Raw genomic sequence first — 27,569 nt, 5'->3', positions numbered from 1 at the left:
TGGTAAGCATAGATTAATGTATATTTGAATAATTTATTACAGATGAAATAAAAATTCAAAAGAGAAGTATTGCCAATAATCACTGTGACAAGGACCGTTTTGTCTTCTACTGCCTTGACATCTGAAACAATCCAATACATCTTTAAATACCTTCAAAATCAAGCATATTGTTCCTTATACACTCACAGTACATCTTAGTTTCCTAGGAATGTAATTCCTATTTGATGGATGCTATGGATGACCAAATAACTTTCACAGCAGAATCATTCTGCTTCTCAGCTTTGTTTTTTGCCCATCTACTTTGGCAAGCAATAATGGCAAATTGGCCTAATTGATTTCTGAAAGACTGCAGCAGCCACACACTGCTCATTAAGCTGTTTAGTTGCTGCCAGTCTGTTGTCATTTCTCTCCGTCAGTGTGTCTGTGCGTCTCATGGAGAGCATGGAGTATGCGAAAAGACAAATTCCTAATACAAGAAATTGTATTTGGCCAATAAAGTGATCTTAAATCTTAAACTCTTCAATCTTAAATGTTGGGCCAAGCAACGAGCTTAAAGGAACAACAAGGGAATGTGGAATTTTGCTCCTTTATAGATGCAGAGCATTGCATAGCTGCAGAAAAAAAATCAAATTTGCAAAAGGCTAGTCAGACAGTGAGAGTTTCACTTCCATTTTAAAAACACAGCAGGGTAAAAGTATTTTTTATTCTAAGCTGCAGAAATGTTTAGAGGATGGTAGGTTAACCATGCTCTAACAAATAGTCTTCATGTGCAACATGATACTGTTGTGCCTAGTGGCACCTGTAGCCTGAAAGCCTTGTGTGAAAGGAGCAGAGTTTCAGTGGTTTATTTATTTTGCATTGGTTGATATGATCTGGCTGGATGAACTGATCCAGAGCGTCAGCCAAGTAAATGCTGTTCTATCGGTACATGCCATGTTTACGTCACTGGCAGCTTGCCGGTGACCGGAGATGGGTTGATCACAAGGCACGGTTTATAAATAATGTGATACCATTTGATATGGATCGCATCACAGTTAAATGGCATCACATGCTGATTGCAGATTTCCTCCTGGTCAAATAAAGAGCTGTAAACAAAAGCCCAACTTTTTCCACTTTGGGCAAAGGGTAACTTAAACTGACTTTACACACAACGTGTCCTTCAGTAACAACTGCTTCCTGTTTACTGGAAGCAGCTTTCAAAAATGGGTCAGTAATTAGGTGGGAGCAGTGATACACACACCAAATTCTCCATTTCATGCTGAGGCAAAAGAAATGTCAGTATGTTAGAGAGACAACTTTAGGAAAATAAACAAACGGGATGTAATTAGAACATATCACTGAATACAGTATGTTTGCTATTTTACTGACCACTTGCAGAACATTTTTCAAAGCCTCAGGCTTCAATATAGACTTGTTCCACTTAACCTAGTGGCAGTTAAACTACAGCTATAATCTGTGTTAAAATTTTTGAATACATATTTTTTTCCAATTTCACTCAAACTTAGAAACTTTTAAAATAGAACTTCTGTAGAAACATGTGTTCCTGGCCAGGAAGCTTTAAAAATCACCCTTAGTGTGCAACTCAAATGCACACCAAGATCATAATCATCACGAAACACATAGAGAGCAAAGGTAAGTTCAAAAACCCGAATGTGGTCGCACAAAAGAGGTTCTCAAAAAGGGGCGAGGTAGGAGCTCTCTATGAGAGAAATCAATACTGAGGAGAGAGTAGCAAGTTTTGAGAGTTTAAATAGAGTTGAGTGCTGCGGCGGCACTTGTTGTGAATAGTCCGCTGCTGGGACTGGTTAGCTCGTTTGTGGGTTGATCTCTGATGACTGGCGGTCGTGACAAAATCACTCTATGAAATTTAGTTTTCCCTTATTTCATTTCTTCTTGTAGTAAATGATTATGTGCTGTCTGATATTTTGTTGCGAAAATAAAAAAGAGCTATTCTAATGTACAAAAAAAAAATATTTGAAAATATTTTAATGTCTCATACCAGTATGGTATGGGCATATACAAAACCACCCTTCTGAAAATAAAATAATATAAAAAAGTTTTAAAAATAACAATAATGGATATATAAATAATAATATATAACTACAGTATCTAATACATAATATACTAAAGGGCAGTTGTCCTTGTATATTGTTTGTGTGACGATGTTCCAGTTTGTATGTTGGTTTTTCAGAAAGAAAACGAAGCTGTGGAGTGCATCAGCCTCTAAAACTATTCCATCTGGTATGCAGATTGAGCCCTAAGGTCCAAACATTGGCAGGGCTTTGTCATTGGCAGACCATGACCTGGGCTTCTCCCAGTGGCACTGCACAATCTGGTGATGGCTGCCAGGTTTGGTTGGGCATGATTAAGCAAGTGTGTATTTGTCTCTCCTTGCAACTGCAAATCCTGTGACTCGACTGGTCCCAGTATTATCAGTGAGGATCGCATCATTCCTCCAGCTGATGTCAACTATTGAATTATAGTGTGAAAAAGAGCACTTGGGTCTAACAAGGCACAGTTCAGTGGAAAATAGGAAAGGGCCTTCATGCTTAATGTGCTGATAGAAGGGTCTGAAGTAGTAAAATAAGCTGGTTAACAATATCAATCCGAAAGTGAAGGGTACAGAGTATTTAAAATGCTGAGTAATTCCAAACTCACAAGTATTATAGAATAGTGTTACTTTGAAAATAATGGTCAGTTAAAATAGATGTTTTAAGTCTTGGGGTAGTGGGGGATATTGTTTTGTAGTGTGATGTTCGTCCACATCATACTACAGTATAAAAAACAGAGCACAAGCATGTTGCACAGGGATAGACTAAGACACAAAGAAAATATTTTTGGCACTGGGAAAAAAATTCTAAGAATCTTGCACAGAATCTTTCTTTTCTGCATTTAAAAAAATAGGAGAATAAAGTATGTGCATCTATATTTGAAATGCCTTTTATTCAACCTGCAATACACCTATATAAGGGAAACAGTAATATTTATATAACAGGGTGTAAATCATAAACCCCATTTAATCCAACAGGGAGTGAAGATATGTACTTCATTATTCCATAAAGTATATTTTTTAATATATTATGATTGTATATTAATTAGCAAATTTCAAAGAAATCCTGAAAAAGCAACCAAAACTAATTTATCCAAACCAGGCTGCTACCAGACTGGTAAAAAGTCATTCCAAGCTCCTTTTTATTCATCCACTGTCTAAATGTCTAAAACTTTTCCAGCTGCTTTGGTGTCTTGTTCTCTGAATGCATTACTCTATGTCTAATCTTAGAGCACAGCTGAAATCCTCGTAGAATTCTACATCAGACTTAAACCTTATTTCCTCTGACAGCAATATCCTCTAATGCCTTGAAAACCCAAAAGTTTAGATTTTGTATATAACCCCCATGAGGTTCAAGATCGAATATATGCACTATGCAAATAGAAAAATACCAGACAGATTTAGTACATTAGAGATACATACTTTATATATATTTTCCCAAAAAATAATAAAACTAAGAAAGTAAAAAAATGTGTTTATATCAAAACTGCAGAACATCAGACCCCATTTATCCCTTTCCTCTTCAACAGTAAATATTTACATTTTACAATCCATAGATTAGTTTCCTTTAAAAAAGATAGGCCGCCCCCTCCCCCAGCTATATGCTGACAAATAAAGGCCGCATCTGTGCATTTAGTATACAGTATACTGTATATATATATATGTTTATGCTGTAATATCTATAGTGGTGCTAATGGTAACTGCATCACAGTGCTGATATAAAGATAGGTAGCACTGAACCTTGCGTAAACAGCCTTCTTTATAAATTAAATTATATATATTATATTATATTATAAATTATTACATTTTCTTTTAACTATGGATATATTATGTTCTGGTTGCTGGAAGTGGCTCAGTTAGAGTTCTAGTAAGTTAATTTTTCCATACCACACAATGTGCAATAACATAGTTGTTTTAGATTGGTACAAGTACGGTGATGAAAGGGGTATAGAAAAGGTATTGTACTATATGGATATTAAAAATTGATGGATGATTGGATGTATTTTTATATATGCGTCATTTTTCCTGTAGAAAAAAAACTCTCATTAGTTTGTTGTTTGACATATCATCTTTTGTATTTCTGGGAATAGAATATTAAACAGATTTTGATATAAACTCACCTCCTCCTTTTCCTACAGACAAGGGCACTGTCACAATGCTAAACAGATCAAAAAAAGGAAAATCATGACACCACATTGACCAAGAGCAGGCAAAGGTATTCCGAGTTTCTCAGATTCTTGTTAAGAAGAGACAGTGTTTTGTTAATGATCACTAATTTTGTTATTCATTTACAGTACCCCAGTAACATTTTCTTCCAACCTGGGTGAAATTTAGACAAGGTGTGCTCATTCTTCAAAATGCATACGGCCACTATTTACTTTTCTTTCACACTGAGTGTACAGCAAAAATGAAAGAGTTAAAAATGAGGAATTTGTGCGGTTCTCACTGATAACACATCTCATCTCATCTCATGCTCCCAGCAAGTAGCAGTGTAGCGACCCTGGGAAACACTGGCCCACTTTGCACTGGCAAGGCCCAAATTTGTCCCGTTGAATTCTCCTCGGTGAAGTGATTAGATTGTGCATGGCTGTGAGGAAGAATCAAGAATCTTTGAAGAGAGGCAATAAAAGTTGTTTTTTTTCATCCTGGATAACAATTAAAGCTAGACCTTTAAAAAAACAGAGGTTCAGTCAAATCATATCCGGAAGAATTTTGTCACTCAAAATTCATGGAATGTAACATCAAAATGTTTCTTAATTTTTTTAATTTTTACTTTTTTTAATGTACAAACCCATATCTAGTAACTGTACATCCTTTGTACGCAACATATATATATATACAGTATTTTTTCTACAGGAAAAATGACGCATATATAAAAATACATCCAATCATCCATCAATTTTTAATATCCATATAGTACAATACCTTTTCTATACCCCTTTCATCACCGTACTTGTACCAATCTAAAACAACTATGTTATTGCACATTGTGTGGTATGGAAAAATTAACTTACTAGAACTCTAACTGAGCCACTTCCAGCAAACCAGAACCTAATATATCCATAGTTAAAAGAAAATGTAATAATTTATAATATATATAATTTAATTTATAAAGAAGGCTGTTTACGCAAGGTTCAGTGCTACCTATCTTTATATCAGCACTGTGATGCAGTTACCATTAGCACCACTATAGATATTACAGCATAAACATGAAAAAGGTCTATTGATACTGTAGATATCAAACAGTAAAATTAATCTTTCAGATTCTGGTACTATCAAACTCATGAGCCTCAATCTATTTTCTATTGCATGTGATGTTATTTTAGTACAAACCATGATCACATGTGCAAAACAAATCGACAACAAGGCAAACTCAGGAGACCTAAAACAAGCATACTGTACATGATGAAGACTAGGGGAACTTCATTAACACTGGCAGGCAGTAATTTATCTGTAACACTTCAGAAGTTCCGTACACAGTGCTTTGTCACTTTGACATCTCTTTCTCCTGGATCTATTAATATTCATGTGTGATTAATATTAAATATGAATATATTATCACCTCTCACTGCCTGATTAATTCTTTTAACTTTAATAACTGAGACACAAACCTCTTAAAAATAAAACACAGATATAATAATTGCTATTCCCATTTCTACATGGATATATCCTTTTCACTATGAAGAGTTGAGGATTATATATGACATATTTTACTACTTGCTTTCTCCATTACTTATTTAATATCTGTATGTCCCTGAATAGTTTACTGTATTCTCTTTAAAGCATTTCCTTTAAAATAAACACACTTGAGAAAATGAGGTTCACCATGCCATTGCTATCCCTAGAAGTCTATGCTAACAGCAAAAGGCATGCTTGTTTCATAAAGTCTGTTTTGTAGTGGTATGTGGTAATGAAACACACTCCACACTTCTATTCTTTCCTCTTATCAGTCACCTGTCAATCAGAGGAACAAATCATTAATCACAATTATTAGAGAGCTTTAGTTGCAGTCTGTAGCACAGCAAATTTGTAACAATCCTACTGTACTGGAGAAAGACTGTAAAAATCCTTCGGTTGAACACTGATGCAGAAGAATGTGTTTTCAGAAAGAAAGGAAATGTAGTACTGATATTGAAGATACCTGAGAGATGTATGTAAATATCCTTAATATTGCATAATTGTATTTTACTTTACTGTGTTTAATTCATTTTCTAATGGATGCTCACATGTGCACTAAAGGCAAGTGACAGTCGATGTCATGATAAATAAACTCATGTACAATGAAATTGCAGCCCAAGTTTTACATCAATAGCTCTTTGGGTAGAGACATACCTGTAATTTTATTTACATTTTAAAGAGTGAGCAGGCAGGTTTGTTGATTGAGTACTATTGTTACTTAGGATAACAAATGTCATGTGATTACAGAAAAAGACAGGTGCTCCGTGTTTAGCATTGGAACTGAGTTAAAAAACAAAGCAAAAAAAAACTGAGAGATAGACCATAACTAATGAAGATTACTTAGTTGCTATCGTTTTGGATAAAGGAGGCCCATGTGTAAGACATATTGCTCTGTGAGTGTGGTTAGGGATGTTCTGCATTAACAATTACCAGGGTTCTTAAAAGAAAACAAAAAAAAACACCACTATGAGAGACAGGCAAAGTCCAGGAAGGAAGAAGCTAATTATTTTCAGATTGCAATGACCACAGCACAAGAAGTTCCAGGAAGAAACAACCTGCACCATCAGCAGAATGACCATAGCTGCCCAGTGCATGAAAATAATCTGTGCGCTCAGAAGTCATTCGGGGGTAGTTCTGACAACAGAGAGATGAAATCACTGTTTCCGTGGGTCTAATAACACCTGAGGTGGTAGCAGACAGGGTGTTGAAGTGTTGCAGTCACCAGTGAATGCTGTTTTGCCCTTGACCTGACATTAGACCATGTGTGGAGTCATCGTGGTGAGCACTCTGCTGACTGGTGCATTGTTCAAGCCAACCAGGTGGGTGGTGGAAGAGTGATGATGTGGGGAGCAACATTGGTACAGACTGAGAGCCTCCTTACTATTGAGGCAGGGACAAAGTCCTTGAGTCCACTGTGGAGCAGCCCAGAGGTGTTCATTTTCCAGAAGAAGGCTACACAGCATTATGATAATAACTTCAGGAAAACGATCTTGAGGTCTTATTGTGCCCAGTTTTATTCCTGATCCCAATGCAGCAGAAGATCTGTGTGACTCCAAGGCTCCAAAACTATTGGAGTGCGACCAGACCACATTCTCCAGTTGAAAATTGTTCAAATTGTTCAGAAAATTGTTCACATTTTATGTGATTGTGTTTTAATACCTATATTTAAACAATTTGATTGAATGCATAAGACTCGAGTGTTGAGTTTTATTTGTGCATGAATACAGTTTTTCAAATACATTCTTTTCCTACTCCTAAGTTCAAAACATGTAAATAAAAGAAGTTAAGGATACATTGAATTTTTATAATGTTTATACAGATGATGGCCTCTTCAAATAACATTGAACAATTAGATTTTGTGTACATAGAAAAAGTGCTTTCCTAAGACATAAAATCTTGTGGAGACTGTAGAAGTGCCCTCTGGAATTGAGAGATAAATATGCAAATCCTTCTTTTGACCTTTCCTTTCAGTAACCTATTGGTCAGGTGACACAAGTGGGAAAATTATGGTTAGAAACGTCTGTAATCTCTTTCAAAGTGGAAACTCCAGCATGTCATGCCTTATTACACACTGTCTCTAATTACTCTAACTCTGTCAATACACAGTTTCTTTGATGTGAATGAAATCGTAGGATCACTCCTTGCATTTTACATAAAGTACAAAAAAAACATCTACTGTATAACAATTCTTTCAAGAAGCTTTTGTTGTTTTAAAGCATTAAGCACTGAGAAAAAACAATAATACCCAAAACACTCAAATCAAATGACTGCTGCTTTTTGTTAAAACACCTACACTCACAACCATACTTTCATATACAGCCAACATGTTGCAGGAAACCGGAGTCTACCCGGCAACCAACGAGCGCAAGGCAGGGTACACCCTGGACGGGGCACCAGTCCATCACAGGGCAAGTACAAGCCAATCATACATGGGGAAAATTTGGAGGCCACAGTAAAGGCCGAGGGGGAAAATTTGGCCCGGACACGAGGATAACTCCCTACTTTTATTGAGAAATGCCCGGGGATCTTTAATGACAACTGAGACTCAGGACCACGGTTTAACATCTCATCCAAAAGATGGTACACACTACAGTATAGTGTCCCCGCCACTATACTGGGGCATTAGGACCCACACAGACCACAGGGTGGGCACCCCCCACTGGTCCCACTAACACCATTTCCAGCAGCAACCACAGGTATTTCCAGGAGGTCTCCCAATCAGGTACTGACTAGGCTCAGCCCTGCTTAGTTTCAGTGGGTAACCAGTTTAGAGCTGCAGGGTGATATAACTGCTGGCCGGAGACAAATTGTTTAACTAAAATCACAAGATGTTCAACAAGTTGTTTGACAGACAAATCAGTTTGCATAACAGTGTTATGGATGCCTGCACAGTGCCAAGGCAATTTGAAGCTGGCAATCCGTGATGATTGGCATGGATGGCATCTCATAGATAAAGGACTATTTTGGGTTTGCTAGGGTGCTACTGTACATTTAGTAAATTCAAACTGAAAAAAAACCCACCATGTTAAATGAGAAAAACAACAATTTAAATGCATACCACAGTGGGAACATATGATAGATCCCATTTCATTTCATATTCATAACACAAATGATGTTACTATAAAAGGGAAAATCTGCAAAATAAACCTAAAAAAATGTGAGATATTTTTCCACATATAGTTTTGCTTATTGTTGGAATGATAGTGGTGTTCTTTCTCTCTATGGAATACAATTCACATTTTTATATTTCTTCCGTAACATCCTGTATATTAATAACCAGTCCAAACATTTTTTAATTTAATAAAAGTGTTGTTTTTTTAATTTATTTTTTTAAACCTGTAGTTTTACTTGAAGAGAAAAGGCTAAACAATTCTTGTATTCCATAAATTCTTTGTTTTACAGTTTATTATTATGCAGTTTCTTTTAGCTTATTCAGTGTCTGGACCCATGTCAATATTAAAATTTAAGTACACAGAAAAACATAATGAATTTAACAGGGCATTTTCAAAGGCATGAATATGGAAAACAAATTGTGAGTTATCCATTCATAAAGGCCTGTCTGATTAAACTGCCATTATCTATGACTCCATGGAGGTTTCAAGGAAGAAAACAAAAAAGTACTGGGCAATGGCAGTTGGCTTTTGTTGTGTAAAGTGATGTGGTAAACAATCTCACAGGGAATGCAAGCAAATATGAATGCAGATGACCTACAGGGAAACTGGCTGTCAATATTCTGTCTTTCCTCTGCTGCTCTGAGCTGACTCTTTTATGATAGATACTACTGACACTATAATTTCCCCAGCATGTTCTTGAGATCATATTCTTCATATAACTTTCTGAAAATCATCTGTTGTGCCCAACTTTCCATTTCAGCAGAAACTAAAATTCATAGTTTTCTCTTGTACAGCCAAATTTAACATGAAGGTGCTTTATCAGTTGTAATACCATTTTGTCATGACCCACTGAATTCTAGAACATACTGTACATGTCAAAATTCTCACTGAAAACAGTTTTGGCTTGAATTAATTTGAGCTACAGTGAAAACACATCTCCCAGACAAAAATTAAGTAGGTCAGAATCTTTCATTTACTTAAAACGAAAACGAGAACTCTTTGAAAGATTACACAGCCATGAACAAGTGAGGTGAACCAAACACCAGCATTGCTTCAGTGAGAGGCATGCCCTATAATGTGCAAGCAGTCTAATCCCAGTCAAGTGCAGTTTGGCCCTCACCCTGTCCTTCTGTTGGCACACTCTTCATTCTCCGCTCGCTGCTGCTTTGTTATAATGGAAATGCCTTTTCTCTTACAGTGTCCTCTCCAGTTGCCACATAGACTTGTTATATTGCACATGGCAACAACTAATTGCATCCCAGCATGACAGTCAAAATAGTAGTAAATGATAGTAAAGCATAAAGACGTTCACAGCCTATGTAACTGTTTACGGTCAGGGACAGTAATCTGACCTATTTCGATCCTGGGAGAGGCGACTACTTGAAAAGGAAATTGCAAATAACTGGTCAACATTTACTTATAAATCTATTCTCAATAAAACATTTTAAAACAGTTTTAAAAATATTCCGTTTCAAAACTAGGGAAAAGTATTTCAGACCTCTTCTAGAAACAGAATACTGTAGCAGGTTTTCCTGTGCTTTTCCGATTAGAGAATGCTCAAGAAAACAGGTTGATCTATTGTATTGACTCTCCACATTTTCCTGCTCAGCTGAAATGGAAGTTTTCCTGAACATTTAGTTCCACACACCTACAACCAGTTAAGGGAAACAACTTGTGTCTCTAACCTCTATTGCTCCCACACACTTGTACGCACCTTGAACCTCAGCTAACTCATGGAAAAACGCCTCCAGCATTAAGTTCCACATACAGTATATGATGTCAGACAAAAGATCAAGCTTGGTCTTTCCAGCTTCTCTGTGCACACAATGCCTCAACCAGACTCTTGAATGTACCTAATTATTAGCCAAAACCAGGCAGAGGTGTGGGGCGGAGGTCCACTATGTTCTGGAATCTGATTTGGTTTTCTTGAATAAGGTACTTCACCTGAATTGTTCCAGGAAATACTGCTGTATAAAAGGTTGCAAATATATACAGTAAGCTGTTTTGACAGCAACATTTGAATAAATTAGTAATAAGTAGAAGATTAATTAGATAGGATCAGATGCTACAACCATGAAGATTTCAAGTTCATTTTTTAATGTTGAGATCTGTGAAATGATTAAATAATAAAGGTTCACAATAAAGAGAGCTACAGTAAGATGCAAAAACAGGTATCTCAAGTGGTTGAGAAGCCTGGGTAAGGAAATTTTGAGCTAGAGCAAGTGATATAGTTGATGCATGTTGCTTAAAAAAAATACAAGTTTTTACAAACTTATCAGCTGAGCCTTCTCCATATCAGAAAGAAAAGCAAGCCTCATTATGATTACAAGTAATCAATGCAGACTAAGTTAAACTTGCCGCCATTATTAACCGCCATTTTAATGCAGTCCTCTGAAGTCTAGTGCACAGACGTGGCTCACAAAACCTTGTTTGTTTTCCTGTCATCAGTCGAGTTTAAATGCCATACTACACAACAAGCTTTTTCTGTTGTTTTTTTCTATGAAGGATGGCAAAAACGGATGCACCATTCATTTTCAAATGAGCGTTTTGTGGTTACTTTTCTTTGCTCTCATCTTAAATTGCTAAAGTCATGTGGATGTATTTGCAGTTTCTTAACTTCTTTGTTTGGGATGTCCTTTGACAATTAATTAATTTTCTTAAAGCAGACAATTTCAATGGTAACAATACTTAATCAGCATTTGTCTGACACTTACCTGGCTCTGGCTTGAGCATATGTGTATTTTACACCTTTTTCTTAAGGCACACCTCCAGACATTCTATAGCAACGCTTGACAAGAACACATGCCTCTATTTCCTAGGATGGCCAATCGGACAACTTGGTCACAGACCATGACAATTAAAGCTATGCATGTGGACACTACACCACCTAGTGTTCAAACAATCAGAACAAAAAAAAATGTTACTGCATCAAAGCACGCATTATTACAGCAATTACTTTTAAAGAAGTAAAAGAAAAACTACCAGTTCTTTTTTCATGATTGTTACAAGAAGAGCAATAATTGTGCTTTAGCAGTAGTTTTCTTACATAAACTGGTATTGGTTATAACTATCTTGTTTTCCTTTGGAAGAAAATTGTGCTTTTCTTTTCAAATTAGGCTGAACTTGTCTGTGCAATCTACCTTTCAAAAAATACAAATATGCACATACAGTACACATGTATGAGTAATGCTCTAAAATAGTTTACTTAGTCGATTACTGTTAAATGAAGTACTAAAGACCTTAAGTGTGAATCTTTGACAAATTTTACTTTAACATTACATTTTCAAATAAATTGATATCTTTAATATCTGATATTGGGATCAAACTGTGGATACAATCCAATTAGAAAAAGGCAATATAAGAAGACTGAAAAAAATATTTTTACAAGGCAAAGAAACTGCACCATATTGTGTAGTCATTTATTCTCTCATGTGTCTTAGAGATGTATAATATAACTGACATCATAAAGAGGATGAATACATTAAATCTAAAAATGGTATTAGCTTCAATTTAAGACCTGAACCAGGCTCCTGCTATGTTCTGCTGCAGAGATATTACAATGTTTAAGGGGAGGAAATTCCAGGTGGACACTGGCTAAAAGTCTTCACCACTAACAGGTTAAGTATACAGTATTATGAATAAAATATCTGAAAATATAGTTAAGATTCATGGGCACCCAAATAATTAAGTATTCCAAAGCCACTACAGTAATAATACTGTAAATACAGGAAAGAAAAAAATCAATTTAATTAATTCAGTTTTAGTTTCCCTGCCTTACAAAAAGCACTACACTGACGTCACACAGTGCACTTTGTCAGGTCTCAAATTTGCCAACACAGCTTTTTAGCTAAAATAGTTGGTGCTTGTTAGGTACAATTTGCATCTGGTATCATAACACTATCAGATCAGCAGAAAGTAGTACTTATCAGAAAACATAACTGACAGAAAAGCCTTGCAGAATTTCTGTATATAAATGACATAAAATAACACAACTAGTCATGAAGCTAAAGTCCTGTACATTTACTGTATTTCTGTAGTGGAACTCAGAACACAGCATCTAAATGTCTTGTTTTTTCTTTATCTTACATTTCTGATTTGACAAGTTACTGGTCTGCTGATATGTTGCGCATTTGTGGCAGGTTTGACTTTTTAAGGGATCTACAAATTTTAAGCTTTTAAAATTCACTATATGGATTGAATTAAACGAATCACAATTACAGACATTTGTTTTCCAGTAAACTGGTGAGATCTAAACATAAAGTAGCAATGTCTATTAACAGAAAGAAATCAAAGCCTTTTTGCAGCCTCATCAGACTTATGAAAGATATTTGGCTCTTTGTTCAGCACGTTTGGTGGAATGGAATCTGTTGAAAAATATCTTATAACATTTGGAAAAAGAATTGAGGATAAAGTTTGAGCAAAGAGGAAACTTAAGATGATGTAATATATCTGCATGATAAGCAATACTGCAATAAAATATGTCAGCACTACAATAAACTACAGTGTAAGCATGTATGTAGAGACAATACAAAGATAACAAAGTTTTGTTATTTGTTTTGAATATGTCATTTTAAGAAATTTGCTTTCCCTCCTGCCCTCACATTTTAATCCCATGAGGGTTTGATGTAATAAATAGAACAACAACGTAGTAATTAGAATTTGAAAAGCATAAGGCAGGATTTGGCAGTCCCTTCCAATTGGAATGACCTGCACAAGCAGAGCCAATTACAAGATTAAAAATCATTTAAGTGGTGGAAAAAGTAGTAGAATCACAGCCATATGCAATGGTGTGGAGCTAAAGTGTCAATTTTGCCTAGTGCTGCCATAAGGCATTACCGACACATGGGTGTAAAATATCTCCAAGATTCTGACAAAAAAAGAACTTTAACACATTTTACATGACAGGAAAAAGGCCATTTAAGGCTGCACCTCTGTCCACCTCTTCTCCCTGCTTATTTTGCAGCAGGCTCATAGAAGACAATCCCAGCCCCCCACTGCACTCTTCTAATTCTTTGTCAGATGGTGTTGCATTTAAGCTCATTCGGAGTCTTTCAAATTGTATAGCCATGCTGTGCATTTCTGTTGAATGTTTCTAAATTAACAACAGACTAGCAGAGTGACTGACAGTATACTGTATACTGACCCCTGTTGATAGAGTACTGTATATTCACACACCATAGTTTTAAAATATCAGTGTCGAGACTGCTCATTGCCACACATCCCTCTGCATGACCATCTCTAACAATCTCAGGTGAGATAGGAATGACCGTGCCACAGCAAAAGAAGAACGACAACGATTGTTTTTTCTTTAGTTTAAAAACGTTTGGTATGAGATCTGTTTGGTTTGATATTGTCATTATAAAGAAAGAAGGCATCGTCTCTTTAAAATGGAGTTTACAGCACAGCAAAAGTTCTGGAGGGAAGACGACAGGCAAGATCAATCAACCTCAGCTGTCCTAAATCATAACCATTCCTGACATCATTTCCTCAAGGTAAACATTACCCTCTCTTCCAAACGATTATGTTTTGCATCCCTCCTCCACCAAATCTTCACCTGTGCAGTAACCACTTGGTCACTCCACACTCTGCAGGGGTGTCTCAGGCTCCTTGTGCTGTGGCCAACAGATTGGCCCTCAGCCAAGTGGGTTAAATCAAATGTACAGTACTATTCCTAAAGCTCTCAATAAACATCAATTAATAAACATTCAATACAGTACACTTAATGCTTGGATGACTTTATTCCTGATGAGTGAAATATAATTTAGAATCTAATTTGTGTTATCAGCTATTCACACACTGGTGAACTCATGAGAGGATATATTTTAACTGGACTGTATCACTGGAAACAGGCATACAGTATGTAGCACATTTAAAATACTATGAAAAAAATGCCCAAACTGCAGAAAAAAACCTTCCTGTCTGAGGAGTAAGGTCTAAGCATACAGTACATACATTGTAACGCTTTGTACTGAAAGAAAACACTGATGAACTGTAACATGTACATTTTAACTGTCACTTTTGTTGTCAAAGCTAAAATGGTACAAAAATGAGCTTTCACATCTTTCAGCCCATGGACTAAATCTTTTCTCTGAAGCTTTTAAAACATAACAAATACATATTTGTGACACTTTTGATTATTTTTCTTACATCACATTGAGCAGACTATTACTGAATAGTTCTAAAATATTTATTGCAAAAACCAATTTGGTAAGTGATCTAAAGCTTTAAATACAAAAATTATTTCTGATTAGGCTTGTGACTAATATTAACCTCTGTTAATTGTTTTTCTTGACAGCTTCACACACCTGAAGAAGGCTCCATGGCCGAAACGTTGTGTTCTCTTTCTTCTTTTTTTCAGCATGGAATAAACCTATTACTTGTTCCTTTGCAACCTTTACATGTTACGCATTGTTGTTTCACCAAGCACTGTGTGTTCAGCTGTTACAGTGTTTAATTTCTTTAATCACAGACAATACATTTTTTATTCCATCTTTTTCAGCCATGCTTTTTTAACATTTGTATAAAAGTAACATCAGTTAACCTAAAACAATCCTGTCTTAAAATGTTCTGCAGGCAGGTCACCGATGCCATGATGTGCCTGACTGAAAGCAACTAATAGGCTTTTTTTCTTTACTTGTGTGCTCATTCTGCAGGGTTCAGCAGTAACTAGTGATTTTCTGCCAGCAAATGTGAATTCTGCATTGATTTCTGTGATTGTGGAATTGCGAAAACCTGCAGGGTACGGATAATGCAATCTGCTGCACAATCCGTGCATGAAGGAGTTTGTCAGAGCATGGAATACCATTCTCCAATGTTAGACAGAGACTCTGATTAGTTTTAACGAAACACAGATGCAACATGGTCGGTGCTAAAAGGGTAGGACATGATACTGGAACTCTGAGCTCCTCGTGTAGGCACTTCTAAAAGAACTTTGAATTTAATGACTTGTAAAAGTACAGTATGTCAGAACATTACAATATTACTCCAAATCTAGGAATATAGAATATATCATGTGTGCTGGAGGATAGTATGTTTATTTATTTTTGTTGAATTCCATTCATTTCCAGTTGGTGCTAGTGCACCACTTTAGGAATGGGATCTCATAAAGAAAATACTGGTAGGAGGTTCAGAGTTTTTTGGAGTTGTCTGTACATTAACAGCTCAAATACAGTTACCAAAACAGATAAGTGTGAAGTTGTACAACATTGTTTCAAATCAAATATTACATGCAATGCCATTGAAATCTGGGTATGAAACATTGAAGGAATCCAATTTCCAGGTAACTAACGAGTAATATTCTTTTTGTATGGCAGACAAAGGACCTTTAATTGACAACTCCTTCAGTGTAATTTTTCAAATATTCAAACAAACCTTCTTATATTGATGAACCTACACCCTGGCATTGCATCTGATCACACACTACGGCTGAAATAGGACTTCCTGCTTCCTTCCATTTTGCTTTCGAATGTGATGTGAGTTTTGTGCTGAAGGAGCATTTTTCCTGGCCCCCACACCCCATTTCCGATGACACAGAACTGTACAGTCTGTCATCCAGCCCTGTAGTCAGCTCATCTAATTTTATATTTTAAAACAAATTCTTTTTCTTCTGTGAAAGAAAAGCTGCCTCAAACAATTCTGCCTACCACTGTTTGTGCTGTCTGGCTGGGTTTTGCAGCTGTACCTAAAAACTAAAAAACTACTGAGTACAGTACAGTACATCACATTATGAACAATATTAACAGCCATTCAGCTCTCCGTAAGAATCAATAGTGTTAGATGAGGATGAAGAAAAGCAATTATAACTCATCAGGGAGAGCAGCTGACGTGGGCTGCTACATACTGTTGTGTCTTTGTGTTTGCAAGGGCTGGGGGGCAATTCCTTCTGATGCAAGCAAAACAGAATTGAGTCATTTCTGGAGGGGATGTAGACTTCATTACACAATTAAGTTGATAATTTTCATTCTGATTCCATACTGTGGGACAGTCTGAGAGATAATTGCATATTGCTCTACCAAAGTATTAAAGTGTTCTATCAGAGTATTGAACAGTGTTCTGTAAGAGTATTACTCAATAGTCTATTGAATATAGCTTTAGTCTACCTGATTTGCTACCCAGTTTAGTGGGTGAACTGCCCACCATTTCTACAAAGTAAAGGAATACTAAATTAACTAGACAAGCAATTTATTTATAGTGTACCCACAGGGACAGCACACAAGAGTTAGTCAAATCTCACCTCAGAGTTAGCAGACAGAGCCATGCCAAAGTCAAAGAAAACCATCTTTCTTGATTCCGTTTGCTTGTAGATGCTGATATCTACATACTGTAGTACGCATCTTCAGTCAGAAGTTCTTCCAAATTCTTTATATTTAAAGAATTAATGAATGGCGTTAGACCAAGGCTGTAGTTTGATGTATTTAAATAAAAAACATATATTCAGGCTGTCAAAAGAAGAAAGTATAAGAGTACATGCTTTTCAGACCTTCCTGTACATCTGTTCTTGTTGGATCTTTCGGGAGTGAAATTTTAAAAATAGTTTTCAAAGGTATTTTAAAAAAGATAATCACTCTGAAGGATTTTAACATGAATACAATATGTTCATTATTTTTATGTAGATATACAGCTACCAGTGAGAAATGAAACAGGTGGTCGTCTAAAAGGTTGTGTGTAAGTAATACATATGACATAAATACACTGTTCCTGTATGTGTGTTGAAATGCTGCAAAAAACATTATGCACCACAGAGATATTTGATATGGAAATCTGCCCATATAATTCTTTCTGGGTATACTGTTGAGCCCCGGCCATTTGGGAGCTTACAAAGTAGCTCTGTTTGAGAGAAATGCTGCTCACGCGAAACCAGTACATTACAAAGAGAAAATTAGTCCTCTCAGAGCGATAAGAGCACTCTTGTGTATACAGTAGTTATTTTAGTTATTATGTTCATGACAGCACTTATTTCTGACTGCCCGTTAATCATATTTAAATAGCAAGTTCCAGATTTTAAAAAATCGTGCCAGTCTCCTTGCCGCATGATGACGTGAACATGCCCAGGAAGGGATGCAGGTGTGAGTGACATTTTATCATACAGTAGGTCACTGGCCTTTCCAAAAGGCCGTTAGACTGAGTTCACAGAACCCGCAAGAAACAGAAATCTTGCGGATGCACGGTACTGTAGAAACCCTGCCTTTTACTACTGTCAATTTAAACCTGATGTGTAAACTATTTTACTTCTTGGCACGCATTTCAACGTCCTTGTTTTTATATACTGTATATTTCTGATCTATTGTTCACCGAAGACAGCTGTGGGACTAACGTCATTTGTAGTACTACTAAACATAAATGCCTTTTGCGAAAAAAGAAAAGTTCTCAAAATGTATAATTGCGGCTTAACAGACCCTTCGTCTTGGCAGTTTTTTTATGCTTTCATTCTATTTGCTTGCTTGCATTTGTTTTCGGACATCTTACTTATCAATGATGCACTTGTGCTTCAGACGTAACTTTCCACCTTTCCATGCTGAAAACGTTCAGGCATGAACATTAACAACAGGTAAATCATTAACAACAAAATAAAATGAGTAGTAACTGTAGGAAGGGAAGTCACGGAGGCATCACAGAGACACCAAGTGAACAGCTTTCTGTACTGTAATCTGCAATAATATAGTTTTCTGTGTCAGACTGACATCTAGTGTCATACAGGCAGAAGAACAACCCTTTTAAACAACATTAAATACTTTTTAGCTCCCTTAATTTATAAATTGGTAAAATAATAGATTGAAATAGATTGATAAATCATTTGACTATTGATGTAATATAACCTTTATTTTTAAAAATGGAAACACAACACCAAGGGGCATTCCAGGCAGGCTGGTGGCTTTGTGGCTAAGGATCTGTGCCTGTGGCTAGAAGGCTGCTGGTTCAAATCCTGTGGCAAGCTGGGGTATATGAAAAGACAAGTTCCTAATACAAGAAACTGTATCTGTCTAAAGTGATCTGATCTTACTGTATCTCTCTTAAATTCACCTGATCAACCTTAATAATGATTTGATGAACAACCTTAAGGTTTTCTAAACAGTGAAAAAATGTGTGACGTTATTTTGAATTTTTTTTGGTGAAAAATCGATTATTATTTTGGTGCTGTTACAAATTGTGCTTATTGTGGAGACAGTATAGGGTACTGTTAAGGGCTCAAGAGCCTTAACTTAAAGGTTATAGGCTCAAGTCCTCGCTACAGACACTGTTGGGCTACAGGAAAAAAAATTATAACTTGCTCAAATTTATCCAGCTGTACAAATTTTTATTTTATATTGTGACATTTACAGTGAAGGTAAAAGTTACCAATAATACTAAAGAAGCTGTATTTGAAAAGGGAGCTATAACCTTCTTAAGTGAGAATTGTTATGCCCTCCACATTGTCAGTAAATAACACCTTTATAAACAAAACAGCAAATATATATATATCACTTTATAGACAAATCCAATCATTAAAACAGAAATGAAATCTGCAAACACAGATGGTCTACAAAAGTATAATTCCGTCCATGCTGAAAGTCCTTGCTACACTACTTACTTGTAATTGGTGTGTTAGGAATTGTAATGGTATGTTTATTTTATTTGGATAAATTCTCAGATTGATTCCATTTAAAATCATATATTTTTCAGATAAATGTAAATGTTGAGGTATTCAGCCATTGTGGTGTCAATTCCAATCAGGGAACATGTAACTTACTTTTTTACTATACAGGCAGTTGGCATGGCTTAATGTTCAATTAATACTCTGCTGAGATAAGATGAGAAGTGATCTGGCCAAAACTATTCAAATTAATGAGGACATTTACAGCAAACAGTATATTTTCTAAACATTGTCAGTTTACCAGAGATTGAAATACTATTTTAGCCTATAAATAACAATAAATATGTAAAGCAGTCAGGATATTAATCTCTACATGAACACAATTATCAGTCCCCCTTTTTCCATTATGGGCTTCTATGCTAAAATATAGGTGCTTTGCATGACAATCCTATTTTAGGAGTTAAATGGAAACAAATGCAAATTGGTTTTAAACCTATTGAACCTATGTTTTCGAACTGAAATTATAAAAATAAAAATTAATTCTCATGAGAAAAGGTTATCATATCAGATGTATGCAGTAACATTTAAATGATAAGCTTTATTTTCTATAGTACAATTCTTTCATGATGCCTTATCTCAATGTAACAAAACAACGAAAGGGAAAGGTATATACAAATACATATATATATACATGATTCATGAAAAGAATTCATGAAAAGAATGAAAAGCAAGAGTCTAACACCAGATATTAAAACAGGCTTTTATACCATCATTAATTTTCAAGGCCTTCTTTTATTGAACTGCTTGAAATGAATTGTCTATGCTTAACAACTGTCTTATCAAAAACAGCTTTTATAAAAGATGACAGCAGGAAGAAGGGTTACTTTCAAGCGAACACTTCAAACATGCATTTGTAAAGTTTCATTTCAGTCATTGTTTATGATCTCCAAAACATTTTTTCACGCCTTCACTTATTTGTTATTTTGTATATTTTCATCGTTGGCAAATGACAAAATTGTGTGGAATTTGGCAATCCTGACAACTGTCAATTTTCTTTTTATATCATCCTGTTTTGCCATAAGAGAAAGACAGGAACAACTTTTTTTAAAATAACAAAAGATTACAATGCTTTTTATAAACTTACAAGTCCAGTGTATGAATAAAAGAGAAAAACAGAAACAGCTTATTTAAGAACAACAAAAGATTACAATGCTTTTTACATGAATAAATCAGAAGAACACTACTTTTTTTTGCTTCAAATCTTGATCAGCCTGTTGTACAAACACAAACACAAAAGCTTATACAATGCAATGACTCAATACATGATCCATTTACAGTTCTATTCATTTTATCTCCTACATAATATGACTTATTTAATTTTATTTTTGTTCTCTCTTCCATCTGTGGTTCAATTTAAATTTTTTAGGAGGCATAAATGGTGTTGTCAGTTCCTCATTCATAATGTTTTAAGACTTGTGTAATTACACACAGGTAAAGGGGCTCAGATTGAATTTAGCACTCTGCATATACTTTCTTTGCTGCAGCCTGTTTATATAATTATGTTAAAGTGTTTTAACACTTTTATAACACTGTTATAACACTAAAAGCCTACTATTCTGAATTCTGCTGACAGGCACTGTTTGAATCAATGCGTGGCAAGCTACTTCCAGCTAGTCCAAAAGCAGGCACAAGAGATCTCAGTCACATGGGTCTGAACTTCTTTGCAAGAAATAAATCAGAAAAAAATTTTAGATTACTAAAAATTAAAATTTTGGAACGGCCAGATTTTTTTAATCTGCCATTTGGGAATGGGCAATTGCTAATTACATTGATGTGACACCTCCTGATTCTTGGTCTCACTACAAGGCACAGGTGTCCTGTCTCCACAGGAGAGTGTGGTAAGAGAAGAGTGTCGATAAGAGAACTTGCTGACTCTGCCCAGTAAGCATAACCAGGAAACCATGGTTGACTTAAGCCCAACCATCCCATATATCACACAGCTCATTGTGCAATAACTGCTTGAGAAATTGAGCAGTCTCAATTTGCTGAAAAGTGCTCATTTTTGGTAGTCTTCTTCCTAACATAGAGCTGGAAAAATACTTCATTTCAGGGGAAGTATGGAACGAGATCGGCAGCAAGGTGGTGAGATGGTTAGCTGCCTCAAAGGTCTTGGATCCTGAGTGTGATTCCAGCCTGGGGCACTTACTGTGTTCACATTTGTTTTTGCCAGGTGCTCCAGTTTCCACCTACCTCCCGAAGATGTGCTGGCCACGGCTATTCTAAATTGGCCCTTTCTCCGTGACTGTGCAGCAGACTGGCAACTCATCCAGGAGGACAGCAGTCATGTGCTCTCAGTCCTGTCTTGCTAAGTGATAAACTCTGGGGAGCAGCTTTCCATTAAAGGATGGATGAACATTAAGTAAAATGTAAATAGGAAAAAAAATACATAAAACAAGAAAGGTTCTGACAGGCTATAAATTATTTGGTACTACTATTTTTTTTTTAAATGACTAATGTTTATCTAGATCCGATGGCCCAATCCATTGATGGCTTAGTATCTTCTGGTTTTTGGTTCAACCTAGATAGTCAAGCAGAGCAATCAATTCTACTGTATAGTGTCTGAGTACATAGGATTGTTCTTAATTTCTTTAACAGTGGACTATTCTAAGTATTTAATTAATGGTACTATTATCTACAAACAGCTAAAAGCACCTATGTAACTGAGAGTTTGGGAGGAACAAAAATCGGAAGACACCCGCAGGAATCCCATTGGAGACCCCTGATCAAGATAGACTGACAAGGCTATGAATTTCTCAACTGTAAGGTGTCACCAGTTATAATGGAATGGATTTTTATGCTTTTTGGATCAGTTCTCTGCATTTGCTGCACAAAACTACAGAACTACAGAAAGATATTACAGGTAAAATGGAAGGCAAACTCCGGTTGGGCCCAAACTTTAACCCATGAGAAAATGATTCACATCAAGCCTGCCTTTGTGCACACCCTTGTGCAGAATGCATAGAAAGACTTACCCTGTGATCCTTCATGGCTTCTTGATATAGTTACAAATCCATTGAGTTTGCATCTACGAATCCAAAAAAACGACTGTATTTCCCTTTAAATTAAATATACAGTATGTATGTAACATATACATGCAGTGAAATAAAGTTTGAATATCGATTTTATGATATTAATCATCATTATCAGCAAAGTTTAACATTCTTAGCTGGACATTTCATTCTTTCCTACTACAAAACTGATAAGAAAAGGCTTATGTAAGATAAACAGAAAACTATTGCACTGAGACATTTTGCATACATTTAACCTTGTAATTATCTAAATTGCTTTCAGTAAGTAAGCATTTAACGCTTGTGGGGGGTTTTATGTACAAGGGTGGTCCCAGAATTCATAAAAAGAAAACAAACCCGTTCTTGGACCAGCAGCGAGAGACTGATGAGAATAACATCATACAATATACAGTATCTTCAATGCATTCAGACCAATATGTAAAAAGTCCAAACACAGACTACTTCTTCCATCCACCTGGACCAAACAATGTGGACTTAAAAAGTCATGACTTTTTATGATTTATCTCCAAACACAAAATGCCTGGGTAGATATCTGTTTTTCAATGAAAAAAAAAAACACTTATATTCTGTTAACTTTGTTACAGAAAAAAAAGATACAGACAGTATTTCGAAACATGATTTCCTTGTTTGAGGATATGTTGTTAATAAAAAATGTTAACAAAAAAAAAATTCTTCCCAGGGCTGCCAGTAATCACAAAGGTGTTTAATTTGGGTTTCCTCCAACATTTCAAAATAATGATATAAAAATTATAAATCATTTCCCAAGTGCATTACTTACACTGTTATATGGGGTCATATGACAGCATGGTGAGTGTCTTTCACACTGATACAGCCAAGCAACAAATCGCAGGTAGCTTTGCTTGTTGTTATATTATTATGGAGTGTCTCTCATGCTTGATGCCAGGTGCACAATGAGAGAGAATACAGAGGGATATCAAGCAGAACAAAGAAAAGGTTTTATACAGATAATGCCATACAGATGTAATAACATACTAGATATTAAAACTGACTGAGCATTGCAGGATTTATTTCTGGATAGTGTAGAGTACACTATAGCTCAATAAACAAGGGGAATTTTAACCTCCATACACGAAAACCTTGGGCTCTTGAGGGATACTTCTCGACATGAGTATTCTTCTGTCTGTCTCCTGTGCATTGGGATCATGTTTAAGCACCTGGTTGGAAGAGAAGCCTACCACACTAATCTGATGCCTGAGGCTTACCAAAAAGAGCTTTTTAATTTAAATCCCATTTTGGAGGTAGGATATGACAAAAATAATGGATTTAGTTATTCTCCCATAAAAAAACATTAAATTACTTGTATCTTCCAGTAACAGGATTTGAGTGAAAATTGAAAAAAAAAATTCCCTTGGTAAAAAAGAACAATTCCTTTGATAAAACAAACTTTTCTAACTTTTCAGTTAGACCCTAACAAGAATGATGATTTAAGAAGATTTTCCCTGTCTACTTGAAGAGACGCATAACTACAATCAGGAGGAACTGGGACATCCCCTCACATTATTAAAAAACATGACATATTTATGATGTATTTCTATAATCTAAAATGTTTCCACATCACTATGAGAATCTGAATGACATCATCACTTTTAAACATTTTCAATGTACTTTGTTTTAAATTTGCTTTAAGAAATTATTAATTTTAACAATTTAACCATATGGCAAATATATATAGTATTTGTTTATGAATTTGTTTATGAATGATATGACATCCTTGTCTCAAGTGTCTCTTATGAGGTGTGCACACAAAATAATAAGCCACAATTTGTATGTTTATGGTTTACTGTATGCAGCACACAAGTATAAAATATACTAAGGTTGTTGTCTTTTTCACCCCAATCTGTGTAAACAGGTTAGCATTAGATGAGGTGGTATCTTGTACTCTTTGTTTCTTTACACCTTTGTAAGAAACCATGATAAGGTCCCATTCTAAATCTCTGGTAGGCGGATGAAAGACTTTATAAAGACTTAGTCTTAACCACAGGTTGTGGTAAGACCCTGCGTTAATTAAAGGGTTAGACAACTACAGTATGTCCAAAGTAGTAATGTCTTCTCACACACAGTATGGGTTGTGAAGTTCTAGAAAGAAGCTGTCATTTTTACTTTTACAATATTAATCATGGTATTTCAAGCGGACTTCAAATATGATTGAACCCCACCACTACCCTACCCTTGTTAGAAACAAAGGCGCGATCTGCTTTATGTCTTTGTCTAAAAATAGTAACATTAAGCACAGAACCCCTCACAACATCTTATCCTGCTGCTGTCAGATAGAATCAGAGAATGATGAATTGTATGTGTACTGTTTCCTGCTGCACATGAGTAAACCTAGAAAGAAGAGTGATGCTGAAGAATCCCATGTCCAAGGATTTATTTACTCTCTTTATGGGAGATGGTATCATATCTCTTCTATCTTTCTCTGATCAACTTACAATACTACTGTATACAGTCTGTTGATCTGATGATGCTGAGCTTTATCTTGTATTGCATCAATTGTACAACAGCTGTAATTCTCCTTATTATTCCTAAACACTTTCAAATTAGCCAGCAACAGATGTTTTGATCTTTGATCTATTCTTTGCATACAATTCTTTAGATTTGTGGTTGGTAATTGATTCACAATTTCTGATTTTCTGAACTGAAGACCTTGCAAGGAAGGGCTATAACCAGAAAGGGATGCCAGTCCATAATGGGGGAGTTTACAATTTAGAGACCGATTTAAAGTTATGCTTAATAAGTGTCAAAGACACATATGTTTTTTGTTGAAGGTGATAATATGGTTTTGGAATTGCAAATTCAGTTATTCTATTCTAAGATTTTTTTAGCTCATTTGCTCTTTTATATTCAGTCTTATGATGGATCCTAACCTTTAGTAATTATCTACTTTATGAACTAATTGGCTTTATTAGTCTTTCATGCACAAGTGAGTGAAACATTTGCAATTTTCTTCTTTATTGGAATGTGTGACAAGGAAAAGGAGATAATAGCTAAGATATGCATACCATTTAAATGTCAGCCCTGTTAAGGTTAAAGAACACAAGGTAGTTTCATTTGTAATCATTAGTGCTCCTATTTAACATGCTGCTAAGATTATGCAAGCCTGAATGTCGTTGTATGTTTCACAGTCATAACCCCATTTAATTTATCTTTTAGGAAAATTGAATTGATCATGAAATATTTAACAAGACAGATGCTGACAACTTACATCCAAAGAAACAAAACTGCATTGTAACCGAAGTGAAAAGAGTAGAATGTGTTAATGCTTTACTGCTTTACCCAAATGATGTGTTTTATGATATGTAAAAGAACTTAAATATATATAACAGTATACAGTGTAAAGAATTGTTTACAGTATTTTTAAAATAGTAAATGTACTCCGCATTTCAGTAATTTGGTGAATAAAGGTGCAAATGATGAGTGATTGAAATAGTGAGCTTTAATAGGGTAACTCATTTGCTGCAGGAGAGCAACAACCCAACTCAATAACAACAGGGGCTGTTGGAATAACCCCCTCCCCACCTACACCGCTTTATTCAGGAATGAATTCAATAATTGCTCCAAGGCCAAAGATGGGTTGAGGGAGAGAAAGAAGAGTGGTTTTGTAGGTAGGAGGAAATGCGTGAGATTAGGGTTCAACCTCCTCTTGAAATTGTATTTTAAAATGTTGAATGCATTAAGGAAGGTGTATTTTTTCATTAACATGATCTGGAAGTGCTTCAAATATATTTGAAAAGGTTCTAATAGATGGCTTTGTAGGTCCAGTGCAACATGATATGTTGTTGATGAGATGATATTGATTAATGCTGTCCATTTCCTTAACATACTGTACTATGAAATATGATTCAAAGTAAAGTGGTTCCATGTTATCTGCCTGAGTTTGGGGGTAAACTCTGAACTCAGGGTAAACATTTGTTTGAAATGTGTGCACTTTTAAAAAATGGTAGTTATTCGAAATCTGAATTAGATACCTTCTCTGTGCACTTCTTGTGTAAATGATAAGTAATAATATTTGATCTCCCTAATTATACAATAACACATTAGTAGTGCATATCACCCTGTAGTGTTGATTAAAAAAAGACAGCCATAATCAGCAAAGAAGACAGTCTACTCAGTAGATAAAAGCAGAACCCCTGTTTTATAAGAAGTAGTATTTGGTCTGTAAAAACACTGCCCTTTTCAGACAGAATGCCCTCATTTCCTAATAAGGAAGGCTGCCCCTCCACAGAATATTTATCTCAATGCAAGTCAACCAATCAAAACCTGACTTGTCAATTGGCTCCCCTTCTTTTCCTGAGGTTGAGTGGATGAGGCAACTCATTAATTTCTTTAATGACCAACGTCCCATAAGATTGACTCAGGAGCAACCAAAAAGGATACAAACCTCATTCCCTTCTTGGAATGTAAGAATAATTACCTAGTACTCATAAAACCAATGATCCAGACTTGCATATACTGTTTTTCTTTCTGCCATTAAGAAAATGTTTTGTCCTTAAGTGCTGAATCTTCAAATCTGTTTTAGAATTTAGAAAAGAGAAATATGCATGCTTCTTTAACAGGTTAAATATAGCCACTGCACTGCTGATAATTATACATTCTTATTTCTGCCTTGCACATCTGACAAAAGGCAGAACACTAGGGATAAGGATGACCACCCAAAGTGAACTGCAGTGCTGACAGTCATTAGAGAACATCCTTCACCATGATTTAACTCACAGTGAACTATATATAGATGGTAAGCAAATTATTTTAGATTAGTTCAGCACAACAAACCAAGAATGGAAATAAGACTTGTATGGCATTGCACAAAGGGGTCCGATTCTAGTCCCGGTGTGTCACATACAAGCATGTTGTGTAGGGCACCCTGACCTTAATCATCAACACAATGTTATGAAGTTATATGAACATTTTTAATCTATTTACAGTAGCAAGACGTTTAATGAAATATGTTACGGTTGGGTAAGTCTTGTCTAAAAAGAAAATAGTAGTGTAATTGCTCTACTTTGAGAACGGGTGACTTATAAAACCTGCCTGACTGTGGATTCCAGATCCAT

This window comes from Lepisosteus oculatus, chromosome 3 (genome assembly GCF_040954835.1).
Source record: "Lepisosteus oculatus isolate fLepOcu1 chromosome 3, fLepOcu1.hap2, whole genome shotgun sequence".
Classification (NCBI taxonomy): Eukaryota; Metazoa; Chordata; class Actinopteri; order Semionotiformes; family Lepisosteidae; genus Lepisosteus; species Lepisosteus oculatus.
The sequence above is the reverse complement of the archived record's forward strand: the minus strand, read 5'-3'. Positions refer to the sequence as shown.